General features: G+C 44.7%; 1 pseudogene; it reads left to right on the plus strand.

The window, feature by feature from the left end:
• Positions 1 to 242: 242 nt before the first annotated feature.
• Positions 243 to 4,317, plus strand: LOC100447965 (keratin, type I cytoskeletal 18-like; annotated as a pseudogene).
• Positions 4,318 to 14,459: the final 10,142 nt, after the last annotated feature.

Here is a 14,459-nt window from a genome sequence, read left to right on the forward strand (position 1 = left end):
GTGAGTAGTAGTAGTGCCAGTCATAGAGCCCAACAGATGATAGTCCTGATTTTATGTTGGATACACGGCCTAGAGAGGCAGCCTTAGATTTAAAATGAGAAGACCTGGGTTGAAACTCCCAGTTAACTTGCTGTGTGACCTCAGGCAAATGCAGCACTTGGTCCAAGGCTGATATGCATAAGGTTGGCTATCTTTCCCATGGAATATTCCTTCAGTGAGGATGAGCTACTGCCAGGTAGACAGTGGATTTGGATCTGGGCCAAATATCCTGACTTCCCAAAAGTGTGGCTAGTGTAACAAAAGAAACATAGCAGGCTTTCCCAAAAGTGTATGCTTTCCCTTTGTTACAAATAATGCTTAATTGAAACCAGAAAACATTAACCTCTAATTACTACATATACCATTTAGGACTGGCTTTTAGAAAGACAACCTCACACACTGATGTTTCCCACTAATATTCAATAGTTAACGTTTCAGAAACACAATTCAGTGTTCTAATTTGTCGGTCATATATACATAAAGCTGCAAAACCTTGTATAAAGCAGTTACATGCTGAAATCTTCTGGTTGAATTGGAGATAGAAATCTCAAGCCATCCCCATCTCTCTTCCCCTCAGATCCTTCTTTCTCCCTGTCCATCGATCTTGCCCAGGTGAAAATATTTCAAATTCCATAACACCAAAAGCACAAGCAACAAAAGAGAAAAAACTGGACTTCATTAAAATTAAAAACTAGGCTGGGCTCGGTGGTTCACACCTGTAATCTCAACACTTTGGGAGGCCAAGGCAGGAGGATCAATTGAGGTCATGAGTTCAAGACAAGCTGAGGCAACACAGTGAGACCCCGTCACTATTAAAAAATAATAATAATTGGCAAGGTGCAGTGGCTCATGTCTGTAATCCCAGCACTTTGGGAGGCTAACACAGAAGGATTGCTTGAGACCGGGATTCAAGACCAACCTGGGCAATGTAACAAGAACCCATCTCAGGAGGTCAAGGCTGCAGTGAGCTGTGATGGCACCACTACACTCCAGCCTGGGCAACACAGTAACATCCTGTCTCAAAAAAAAATTACGTCAGCAAAGCCTGAGTCCTGTCCTCTCACTCTCCTCCCTGGACAGCATAAGCTTCACCACTCGCTCCACCTTCTCCATCAACTACCGGTCCCTGGGTTCTGTCCAGGTGCCCAGCTACGGTGCCCGGCTGGTCAGCAGCATAGCCAGCGTCTGTGCAGGCACGGGGGCTCTGGTTCCCAGATCTCCATGTCCGGCTCCACCAGCTACCTGAGCAGCATGGGTTCCGGGGGCCTGGCCATGGGGATGGCTGGGGTTCTGGCAGGAATGGGAGGCATCCAGAACAAGAAGGAGACCATGCAGAACCTGAACAACTGCCTGGCCTCCTACCTGGACAGAGTGAGGAGGCTGGAGACCAAGAACTGGAAGCTGGAGGGTAAAATCCAGGAGCACCTGTAGAAGAAGGGACCCCAGGTCAGAGACTGGAGCCATTACTTCGACACCATTGAGTGCCTGAGGACTCGGATCTTCACAAATACTGTGGACAATGCCTGCATTGTTCTGCAGATTGACAATGCTGGTCTTGCTGCTGATGGCTTTAGAGTCAAGTATGAGACAGAGCTGGCCATGCACCAGTCTGTGGAGAGCCACATCCATGGGCTCCAGAGGTCACTGATGACACCAGTGTCACTCGGCTGCAGCTGGAGACAGAGATAGAAGCTCTCAAAGAGGAGCTGCTCTTCATGAAGAAGAACCACGAAGAGGAAGTAGAAGTGTTGTACCCGAGCGAGTTAGAAAAACGCCACACTTTGAGACGAATTAAGAGTCCTTTATTAGCCAGTGACCGAGAGACGGCTAATGCTCAAAATTCTCTCGGCCCCGAGGAAGGGGCTTGATTAACTTTAATACCTTGGTTTAGAAAGGGGAGGGGGGTCTAGTTAAAACAATTTTACAGAAGTTAAGTAGTCAAAAAGTTAAAAGGATAAATGGTTACAGGAAAGTAAACAGTTCCAGGTGCAGGGGCTTTAAGACTGTTACAAGGTGATAGACACAGGGCTTTGGGCGTTGTCAATCAGATGAATTCTTGGGGACTGCGGATATAGCTTGCCACAGTCTCTTATCAGTTAATTGCATTCTTGGATGTGCTGGGAGTCAGCTTGCACGAGTTAAGTCCTTGAGGAAGGGGCTGCCAGTGAAAGAGCCAAGATGGAGTTTGTCTGTTTCTCTTAGCTAAGGGAGAGTCTAGTCGCTTCAGGTGGAAACAAGGCTAGGTGAAAAAGGAAAAACGAGGTTGGGCATTACAAAAGGCCTACAAGCCCAGATTGCCAGCTCTGGGTTGACCATGGAGGTAGATGCCTCCAAATCTCAGGACCTTGCCAAGATCATGGCAGACGTCTGGCCCCAATATGACAAGCTGGCTCGGAAGAACTGAGAGGAGCTGGACAAATACTGGTCTCAGCAGATTGAGGAGAGCACCTCAGTGGTCACCACACAGTCCACTGAGGTTGGAGCTGCTGGGATGATGCTCATGGAGCTGAGATGTACAGTCCAGTCCTTGAAGATCAACCTGGACTCCATGAGAAATCTGAAGGCCAGCTTGGAGAACAGCCTGAGGGAGGTGGAGGCCCGCTATGCCTTGCAGAGGGAGCAGCTCAACAGGATCCTGCTGCACCTGGAGTCAGAGCTGGCACAGACCTGGGCAGAGGGACAGTGCCAGGCCCAAGAGTACAAGGCCCTGCTGAACATCAAGGTCAAGCTGGAGGCTGAGAGCGCTGCCTACTGCTGCCTGCTGGAAGATGGCAAGGACTTCAATCTTGGTGATGCCCTGGACAGCAGCAACTCCATGCAAACCATCCAAAAGACCACCACCCGCCGGATAATGGATGGCAAAGTGGTGTCTGATCAATGACACCAAAGTTCTGAGACATTAAGCCAGCAGAAGCAGGGTACCCTTTGGGGAGCAGGAGGCCAATAAAAAGTTCAGAGGTCAAAAAAAAATTGAAAACTTTTCTACGTCAAAGAACACTATGAAGAAAATGGGGGTAAAAACCTCACAGAATGGGAGAAAATATTTGCAAATCAGATATCCAATAAGGGCCTAGTATCCAGAATTTATAACAAAAACTTTCAGCTCAACAACAGAAAGACAACCCATTTTAAAAATGAGCAAGGGACTTAAATTGACATTTTTCCGAAGAGGATGTACTGATGGCCAACAAACACATGAAAATGAAAATATATTCATCATTAGTCATTAGGGAAATGCAAATTAAGGCACAGTGAGATACCACCTCACACCTCCAGGCAAGCCTTCCTCCTCTAATTTCAACCCTGCCAACAAACCCCCTCTCTCAGTCCCCCTCCCACCACCATCCCCTCCTCCTTCTCCTTCGGCTCCGCTCCCCCACCCCCTTATCCCGGTCCTCCATCCCAACCTTCCTTCTCCACTGCACACCCGGTCTTGCACCCAACCCCCTTCTGCCAAAGGTCACTCCCACAACCAAAGATCTTACAAAGTCCTTCCCTTGAGAAAGGTGTCAGGGCCGAAGGCATAGTCCAAGTTCATGTTCCCTTCTCCCTAGCCAACTTCTCCCAGCTTAAAAAGAGACTTGGCTCCTTTTCCACCGACCCCACCTCCTCCCGCAAGGAATTTCTGTATGTCACTGAATCTTATGACCTTACCTGGCATGACATTTATGTCATCCTCTCCTCCTCCCTCACCCCAGATGACAGGGAATGTGTCCTGACAACCACCCAGGCCCATGCAGACACCCTCCACCAACAAGATGCTGCCCATAACCTTATAGGGACCCTAGCTGTCCCCAGAACTGACCCCAATTGGGATTATGAAGCAGTTTCCTCAGACAGACAGAAACGAAGCCATATGATATCATGCCTCCTAGCTGGCGTGGATAAAGCTGCCATTAAGGCTGTAAATTATGAAAAGATAAAAGAAATCACCCAAGGCCCCAGTGAAAACCCTGCTCTCTTCTTCTCCCGCATTTCAGAGGCCATAACTAATTATACCACCTTAAGCCCTGATACTGATGAGGGCAGAATCCACCTACCCATTTACACTTCATTTCCCAGTCAGCCCCCAATGTCTGAAAGAAACTTAAAAAACTAGAAGATGGCCCTCAAACCTCCCAAAGAGACTTAATCAAAGTGGCCTTTATGGTCTTTAATGATGATGGCTAGAATTTAAAAAAAGAACAAAAGAAAGAAAAGAAAAGAAGTATTGGCAAAGATGTAAAAAAAATTGGAACCCTCGTACATTATTGGTGGGTAATGTAAACTAGTGCAGCTGCCATGGAAAACAGTTTGTCCCTCAAAACACGAAACATAGGATTACCATATGAGTCAGTAATTCCACTCATGAGCATGTTCCCACAAGACTAAAAACAGGTGTGCAAACAAAAACTTGCACACAAACGTTCATGTAGCACTATTCACAATAACCAAAAGCTGGAAACTACCCAACTGCCCATCAACTGATAAATGGATAAACAAAATATAGTATATCCATACAAAGAAATATTATTCAGCCATAAAAAAGAATGAAGTACTGACATATGCTACAACATGGATAAACCTTGAAAATATGATGCTAAGTGAAAGAAGCCAGACATGAAATGCCACAGAGTGTATGATTCCATTTACATGAAACATTCAGAATAAGCAAACCTACAGTGACAGAAAGCAGATTAGTAGTTGCCATGGGCTGAAAGGAAGAGGAACCGGGGAGTGAGTGCTTAATAGATAAGGGGTTTCCTTCTGAGACAATAAAAATGTTCTGGAACTAGATGGTGGTGATGGTTGCAGGACATTGTGAATGTACCACATGTCACTAATGGTCAATTTTATTTTATGTATATTGTACCACAATTAAAAAAAAACTCAGTATCTCTCTGGGCCCAGGTAGGTAATAGAAGTTAATGAACCTAGCCCGTTATGAAACTGAGGCAAACTGGAGTGTGGAGATCTCTCTTAAAGAGGACAGCTACTATACAACTCCAGCTGGTAGTTTTAAAGAAAGAATTTGGGACCCGTGTTGCCAGATTTTTCAATCTTTCAAGAAAAGTAAAAATCAAATTTGAATGCATGTAGAATTCTCTTGGTAACTTGTTAAAATGCATATTTTGACTCAGGTCTATGGTAGGACCCAAGAATATGCATTTCTTTTTTTTTTTTAGACTTTATCTTTGGAGTAATATTAAGTTCACAGTAAAACTGAGAGTAAAGTACAAAGATTTTCCACATACTCGCTGCTCCCACACATACATATCCTCCCCCATTATTAACGTCCCCAACCAGGGCAGTGCATCTGTTACAACTGATGAAGCTATATTGACACATCATCATCACCCAAAGTCCACGGTTCACATTAGGGCTGCTCTTGGAGTTGTACATTCTGAATTTGAACAAATGTATAATGGCATGTGTCTACCATTACAGTAAAGAATGTGCGTGTCTAATAAGAAATGCCATTATCTCTGGTGGTGCTGCGGCACCACAGATCACACTTGGAATGGTAAGGGTCTAGATTACAGGTTCCCAAACTTGGCTGTACCGGGAAGCACCCAGAGTGTTTAATAAATACCAATGCTTAGGCCCCACCCCCAGGGATTCTGGTGTCATGGGGTCAGAGTGAGATCTGAGCATCAGGATTTTGTAAAGCCCCACCCCCCACCCCCTACATCACTGCAATGGGCAGCCAAATTTGAGAGCCCGCATACTAGATGGCCCTTATGGACTCCACAGCCCTAATGATCTCTGATGTGGTGAAATATTTCTAGAGGACAAGGTCACAGTTTTCCCCCAAGGTAACCTTTTGAAAATAATTAATCCGGAGAACCTCCTCCCCAACAAAGCATTCCAAGCCTCAATGCTGGAGAATGTGACCTACGGCTCAGATGTTGTATAGGCCCTAGATTCTGTAACTCTTGGCAGCTTTTGTAACTGTGGTCTTCTTTGGCCAGTAACTCCTTCTTCTTTGGTGTATTGACTTTCGTTAGCAAGTTTCATATAGTTGGGTCTGCACTGTTAGTCAACCGAGCTAAAAATTACTCCTTTGGAGAAAAGAAGAATGCATATAGCCCACAGGGTGACAGAGGCTTGAGGGCTTGCCCAGAGCAAAGCAGCATGAGTCATTTTGGTCAGGGCACAAAAGGGAAACAGGCAAGGAAAATAGAGCAGTAGATGTGTTCTTGAGTCTCCTGATTCAGTCTCGGGGAAACCTGTGACTGCATTTATCTTCCTGCTTTCTACCTCCCTCACCTCCCAACCCAGCTGTGGTCCTGGCTCAAAGAGGAATACTTAACAAAACATAGAAAGAATTGAAAGTCCTCACCAAAGCCTCAAAAAGAGCAGGAAGGTAAGAATGGAGGCCAGAAAGGAGAGTGAGAAACTTGGCAGGGTTTCCTGACAGGGCCTGCTCTCTAAGTGCGTTACCGCGGTGACTCATGCCTGAGATGACAGGGTATGAACACATTTGTCTTTATTATCTAGTAAATAGTACCTGTGTGTGGCTTTCTTTTTTGTTTTTATTTCTCCCCTGGTTCCCTGGGGCTTTACTTCTTAATGTGGTCACTTTGAACATCGTTGGCATCAATTCGCAACAGGGAAACATCTGTGAGAAGAAACACACCAAGGGGGGATTCTTTCTGGAACAAGGACCCAGCAACACAGAAATTAGCCTGATCCTGTTGCCTTAAGCTGCATTCATTTAGTAATCCAGGAAATGCAGTCTCTTTTTTCTGTGACTGGCCAGACAAATCCTCCTTCTGAAGACACTTAGATTTCAGCCTCCCTGAACCAAAAGAAAAAAAAGAATCAGGCAAATACATCATAGTGGAGCATCTATCAACACAATATGTGCACGGAGAGGTTTCAAAATCATCTTGAAGACTTACAAGAATTGTCTTTCCAAAAGCAGTAAGGAGTGGAAGTGTACAACTGACTCAACTAAGGACAGGGCCATCAGCTCTGGATGCCAAAATCTTCACCACTCACAGACCAGCAAGGGCAGGTCTTCCCACTCTGCATCCCTAGATCCTGAATATGGTCCAGAGGTCTCTAGCTTCCCATTGCAGCTTTTTGGAAGCCTGACTCCCTCCTCTGGCTGTCCCTGATCCTCCTCTGTGCTGGTGCTCTGGCACTTAGCCCACCAGAAGTGATACCCACCTGCCATCCTCACTAGCTTTTCAGGTCCTTAAGGGTTAAGGCTGTCTGATTCATCCCAATATCTCCAGGGCTGAGCATGGTATCCAGCACAGAGTAGCTGCTCAGCAAATGCTTGTGGAATTAAATAAATTGAATGAGTAATACTGAATAAGACTACTTGAATATCTCTTTAGCACTGACAACTCACAGTCCAAAGCTGAACCCTACAACCGCCTTGTCTCTGCTTGTGTGCCTTTGGTGATGGGGAACACTCCACTTGAGAACAACCCATTCCATTGTTGTCTAGCATTGGCCATTATTTATTGTAATAATAACAATAACAATAGCAAACACTTATATGGTGCTTACTATAATACTAGGCAGTTTTTAAGCATATTCACTAGTCTCAGTTTAGAGACAAGACAACTAAAGCACAGAGATGCTAAGCAATTTGTTCAAGATCATACAGCTAATAAGTGGCAGAGCTGGGTTCAGGCAGGCACAGCCCAACCCCAGCATTAATAGTCTCAACCACCAAATTATAAGTCTCTAAATTAGAACAAGTCTCCCTCTTACTTCCTCCACAAGAGATTGTCCTGCATGGGTTAGCACAGAGCTGGAATCAGACCAGGTTCTTGCCAGTACCCTATGTGGCTAACCAGGTGGCTTGAAACAGAGAGGGTATCTCTGCCTCAAGCTTAGTCTTGGAGTTATTGTTGCCCATCGTGGGTAGAGCCAAGGGAGGATGAATATGGTCCAGGGTTCACCCATTATGTAGATGAACTCTGCTCATAATGGGGTTATGGTCTTGTGGTTTCCTCCTCTCTTATTACCCCAAATGGGAGTTTTCCTTTCAATTATCTTTATAACAAGTGTGGTTGCAGCTTCAAACCACAAACCACTGATATTTTTATTGGCAAGTGCATCCTCTAATGTGTATAGTTCTGTTGAATGGGTGAAATATTTATCACCAGATGCATTTGTTTTTGTAGTTTTATAATGCTTGGAAAGGGGCTGAGTGTCTCTGGCCTTAATCCCTTCTTTGGCTCTACTGCCACTGTCCTGGTTTAGCCCCCAACAAATTTTACCTGTATAGCCTATAAACTGGTCTGCCAGACTCCAGGCTGACCACTCTAATCCATCTTCCACATAGACTTACAGCTCCATCTTTCTAAAGCACAGCTTTGGCCATGCCATTGCTTTGCTCAAAAATCATTTATTGACTCCCAGTTGCAGATAATTGTAAGTTCCCATCACCTGGTTCCTGCAGCCCTTTAGGAACTTTCCTTCCATAAACCTTTATCATGAATCTTATGCGTTAGCCACACTGGACAAGTTTGCATTTTCTAGACCTGTCCTGTGCCCTTCTGTTTCCATGCTTTGCTCATGCTGTTTTCTTTCCCTGTAAATCTTTTGTTTATACCTTCACTCATTCTTTCATTTGTATATTCATGCATTCCACAAAGTTTACTATGCACCTTCTTCAAGCCAGGTCCTATGCTGGGGACCAGTAATGAATTAGTCACGGTCCTCCTCTCAAGGAGCTTAAAGTCTAATCTAGACTCCTTCTGGTCACGTCCATGACCACCTGTCACAATCTTAACGGAAAGGATACAGTTTCCCTCTCCTCAAAGCCTTTTTCCAATGTTTCAGCTGGAAGTAATCTTTCCCCCTCTCTGAGGCTTATCTCTGGCTCCTCATCCCCATCTTCTAAGGACCCCCATTTTCCAACCTTGCATCTTGTATTATAATGATGCTGATGCTTATTTCCCCTGGATGATACAAGATGTGCTTGGCTTCTTGAGGTGGAATTCCTTTGCATCCAGGGACCAGCAGAGGAGCTGGCCCACAGTGGACTCATATCCAGCCAATGCTGCTGATTGACACTGCATCCACCACTGGTGAGAACACAACTAGAGAGATTACACAAAGCACTCATAAAAGGTAGTGTCTCCCAGCTTTGTTGAGATATAATTCACATACCATACAGATTACCCATTTAAAGTGTACAACTCAATTATTTTCAGTATATTCACAGAGTTGTGCAACCATCACCACAATCAATTTTAGAACATGTTCACCACCCCAGAAACAAACCTCATACCCATTAGCAGTCAAACCCCATTTCCCCTCAAGCCTCCTCAGCCCTGGGCAACCATTAATCTGTTTTCTTTCTCTATAGACAGAAATTTGACTATTCTGGACTTTTCACATAAATAGAATCATGCAATACGCGGCCTTTTGTGTCCAGCTTCTTTCACTTAGCATAATGTTTTCAGGGTTCTTATGTATTGCATGATATTTTGTTTTTTTATTGACAGGCCACATTCCATTATATGGATGTACCATATTTTATTTATCCATTCCTCCACTGATGGACACTGGGTTGTTTTTACTTTTTGGTTATTATGAATAATGCTGCTGTGAACATCCATGTACAAGTTTTTATGTGGATGCATATGATCATTTTAATCGGATATAGAACTTGGAGTGGAATTGCTGGGGAATATTTAACTCTATAACATTCTGAGGAACTGCCAGACTGTTTTCTAAAGTATCTGCACTATTTTACATTCCCATCAGCAGTATATGAGGGTTCCAGTTTCTCCACATTTTTGCCAACACGTATCTTTTTGTTTATAGCCATTCTGTTGGGTGAGAAGTGGTATCTCATGGTGGTTTCAATTTGCATTTCCCTGATGATTAATGATGTTGAGCATCTTTTGAGGTGTATATTGACCATCGGTGTATCTTATTTAGAGAATTGTGTGTTCAAACCCTTTGTCCATTTTAAAATTGATTTATTTGCCTTTTTATTATTGAATTGTAAGTGTTCTTTATATATTCTATATATCACAGGGTTTTTAATTTTTTTTATGCTTTCTCTATTTTCTAAATTTTCTACAATGACTATGAGGTACCTTGATGAGCAGAATGCATAACCAGTATGTACCAACATATATAAAAATGTAGAAATTGTCCTCATCAAATTTATGAATGACATAGAACTGGAAAAGATGACTAATGTGTCTTTTGACAAAATCAAGATCCATTCTTGTAGGAATGGAGCAATGAGTGAAATATAAATTCCTCACTTCGGTTAAAAAATTCTGTAAGGCTGTGATATGGTTTGGCTGTGTCTCCATCCAAATCTCATCTTGAACTGTAGTTCCCATAATCCCCACGCGTCATGGGAGGAACCCGGTGGGAGGTAATTGAATCATGGGGACAGGTTTTACCCGGCTGTTCTTGTGCTAGTGCATAAGTCTCATGAGATCCGATGGTTTTATAAAGGGCAGTTCCCCTGCACATGCTCTCTTGCCTACCGCCATGTAAGAGGTGCCAATGCTCCTCTTTCACCTTCTGCCATGATTGTGAGGCCTCCCAGCCATGTGAAACTGTGAGTCCATTGAACCTCTTTTATTTTTATAAATTACCCAGGCTCAGGTATTTCTTTATAGCAATGTGAGAACGGAGTAATACAGGGTATTTGAGGAAAGGGTCTCTTTCTGCATGTGTGGGAAGTGGCCTTAGATGACCTCCAGGACAATGTTCAACCTTCAGTGTCTATGATTTTCATGTTAGGTAGGGGTAGATCGCTCTTGAGAAGGGCTCATAAAATAATCTGATGGCCTTGGTGTCCTACAAGCTAAGTGGAAACCAACAGTGTGACATGGCTTCTGAAAAGAGATGGTGTGACCTGAGGTGACAAGAACAAAAGCAGTGCCTCAACTGAGGGAGGTGTTTGTCCCGCTGTTTGGGGCTGCTCAAACCACATCTGAAGCTTGTGTTCAGTTCTAGACACCATCAGGGAATCAGAGAGCCATCTATGTGGCCAGGATGGGGAGGGAAGAGTTAAGAAACCCTATCACGGGAAGAAAGTGCAGATTCATGACCAGGCACTGCATCTCCAAAGGGCTCCCCTGGGGCAGAGGGCATAGATGTGGTCTGCCAGGCCTTTATGCTCTCACTTACCTGGACATTCATAGCGGTCTGCCTGGGCAGGATTTCTTCTCCCTTCAGACCACAAGACCCAGGACTGCTCCACGTCCCCCATCTCTCAGAAGCTAAAGACGGAAGCAGCAACAGGGTGAGAATCTGGCCTGAGGTCCACACTGCAGAGATAAGAAGGTGCCAAAGACTCTACTGACTAGCAAACTCAGGATGCTGTGGAGTCCAAGCTGGTAATAAAAGCAAGTCGGGTGTTTGCCTTTAAAATGTATAGAAATGTCTTTATTTACACAAACAAATACATTGTACTGAATTTTTCTTTTTCCTTCTGCTAAAATTTCTCTTTTCCTTTGAAAAAAACTTCAGGCCAGGCACAGTGGCTCATGCCTGTAATTCCGGCATTTTGGGAGGCTGAGGTGGGAGGATCCCTTGAGCCCAGGAGTTCAAGACCAGCCTGGGCAACACAGGGAGACCCTGCCTCTGGAAAAAAATAGTGTAAAAATTAGCCAGGTGTGGTGTTGTGTGCCTGTAGCCCCAGCTACTCTTATTTGTTCTTACAATAAGAAAAACAACAGCACATGTGTGAGGCGAAGTAGCCTCTGCTGGTCGTCCTCAGTGCTGGGGGACAACGCGGAGGGAAGGGGCAGCAGTGACAGGCTGCAGCAGGCCTAGTGAGGTCATCTCCCACTTTGTTAAAGAGGAGTTAGAAATCTGGATTTTAATGTGAAATCTTCCAATTTCTAAATGTTTACACCAATGTTTAAAAACACACACAGATGGCCGGGTGTGGTGGCTCACGCCTGTAATCCCAGCACTTTGGGAGGCCAAGGCGGGCAGATCACAAAGTCAGGAGTTGGAGACCATCCTGGCCAGCATGGTGAAACCCCATCTCTACTAAAAATACAAAAATTAGCTGCTGTGGTGGCACGCACCTGTAATCCCAGCTACTTGGGAGGCTGAGGCAGGAGAATTGCTTGAACCAGGGAGGCGGAAGTTGCAGTGAGCCGAGATTGCGCCACTGCACTCCAGCCTGGCGACAGAGTGAGCCTCCGTCTCAAAAAACAACAAAACAAAACACACACAGGCTAGAAATCCCCTTTCAACAACTCCACTGAAGTCTTCTCAAGTTGCTTACATATCCCTGGGATGTGGAGTTCACACCCACGGTAGAAGCCTTCTCTATCTGTGGACTGCTCTGATCCATAGAAATGGATTCCTCAAATTAAATTGGGATCAATCTCTTTATGGTACAACTGCAAAACCACCCCTGACCTGCACAGCCTCTGCCATTAGTCCTCACCCTAGTGTCTAAGCCACTCTATTCATTCATTCATTCATTCACTTACACATTTACTCCTGGGGCTCGGTTGCACAGCATCATTGAATCAAGTGGATCAAATGTGTTTTCTGCATCTCTGAGTCCCTTGGAACCTCATTCCCACATACGCCTGGGTACAGAGAAAGGCCCAGAGACACCCTAGGTCCCCTCCTAGCTCCCCTTCTGGAGAAAGGCTACCACAGGGAAGAAGTTTCCTTGGGCACTTTGTATGTCGCTTTCCTTCTGGGAATCAACCTGGCACGGTGAACAGCAAGCATGGGGTTTACTGGACTTGTGGCCCTGAGCAAGCCACTGATGTCCCAGCCGAGGTCTGCCCACGTGTTCAGTAGAAGTGCTGACACAGAGGAGTGGAAGAAACAGGGCTGGGTTTGAATCCAGGCTCAATCAACTTAAGCAGATTATTTAATATGTATGAGCCTCAATTTCATCCTCTATAAAGTTGGGATAAAACTGCCTACTCTCCAGGCCTGTTCTTTGCATTCAAAATTAGAAATAAAGTTGCACGTTGAATGTCCTGCTCAGTAGATGCCCAGGCAAAGGGGAAGTGATTGTCATTGTTACTGATAGCCAGTAGAGGGCACCAAACTATTCTTTAATGAAAGCGGCCTCAGTTGTCCTGGCCACAAATCCAAGAAAGCCTTTATGCCCCAGGCTGCAGGAGGTTCCCTAAGTATGTAGGTTACTTATACACACGCTCCTTTTTTATTGGAAAGTTAGAAATTGCACTACATTGCACCTTGGGGGTGAAGGTGACATTAACAAAAGCAGCTTGGAGTAGTGGAAAGGATACTCCAAAGGGGAAGGCTTGCAGGATGTGGGTTCTTGCCCTTGCCCTAGTCCTTGTGCTGTGTGACCCAGACACAGCCTGTGTCTGGACCCCCTCTTGTAGCCTGAGAGGGTTGGACCAGGAGATCTCTAAGGGAGCCTCCAGCTGTCTATGATTAAGATTCTGGGACAAATAAATGTCATGAGGCAGCAGGTGGGGGGACGGGGTGGGGGGGACATGGAATAAATGACCTCTGGATGCCCTCACTGGGGCTGGGACTTGATGATTTGCACACAGTCAAGGAAGCCACATACAGGCTAATCTTGGCCTCATAAAGGAGTGTGGTTAGAGTTGTTGGGTGGTGGCGATGTTTTCCTGCAAGCGCACACAATGTTTATCATCTTTGTACAGGTTGATGCTGAAGCCACGAAGACCACCCAGCCTGACAAAGAAAGGAATTCTTGTCTGCCATTGACAGCCCTCAGGTTGACGGCTTTCCATTTGCCCCCGAGGCTGTCACTCGCAGAACAATGGCAACAAGCAGGGTGGCTCTCACCTGAGACTGGCGCTGCCGCCAGACGAGGGGGCAGGCCAGAATGGAATGGGGAGGTGTTGTTTCTCCTCCCAGGATAGGAAGGTTATAGGATCACTCCTGCCTACAGCGGACGTGCTTGGAGAGTCTGTGGAGGATTATTTTCGTGTGGATGGTGTCTCATCCCATAGATCAGAAAGCGGGAAGTAGTTAAGATGTTACTCTGCATTTAAAAAAATTATGATGAACTACAGATACACACAAAAACATAAATAAATCTCAAAAGCATTATATTGAGCAAAATAGGCCATATATAAAAAGAGTACGCACTGTACAATTTCTATTTCTTCAAAGCAGGCAAAACTAAGCTACAGTGATAGAAATTGGGTCAATGGTTGCCTCCTTAGGCAAGGGGAGGGTTGACTACAAAGGCTGAGAAGGAACTTTCTACGGGATAAAAACATTCTAGGTTTCGATCGAGTGATGACATGGATATATATACATTTGTAACTCATTGAACAATCCACTTAAAAATCAGTGTATTTCACCGTTTGCAAATTATACCTCAGTAACACTGATAAAAACTGCACTACAAAAAAAGTTATAATGACTTTTCTTATTCTCAAAAGAAATACATGTTTGTACTAGAAGACTGAGAAAATCAGATTAAAAAAAAATAAAATAAGCCAGGCACGATG

Source organism: Pongo abelii, chromosome 13 (assembly GCF_028885655.2).
Source record: "Pongo abelii isolate AG06213 chromosome 13, NHGRI_mPonAbe1-v2.0_pri, whole genome shotgun sequence".
NCBI classification, from domain to species: domain Eukaryota; kingdom Metazoa; phylum Chordata; class Mammalia; order Primates; family Hominidae; genus Pongo; species Pongo abelii.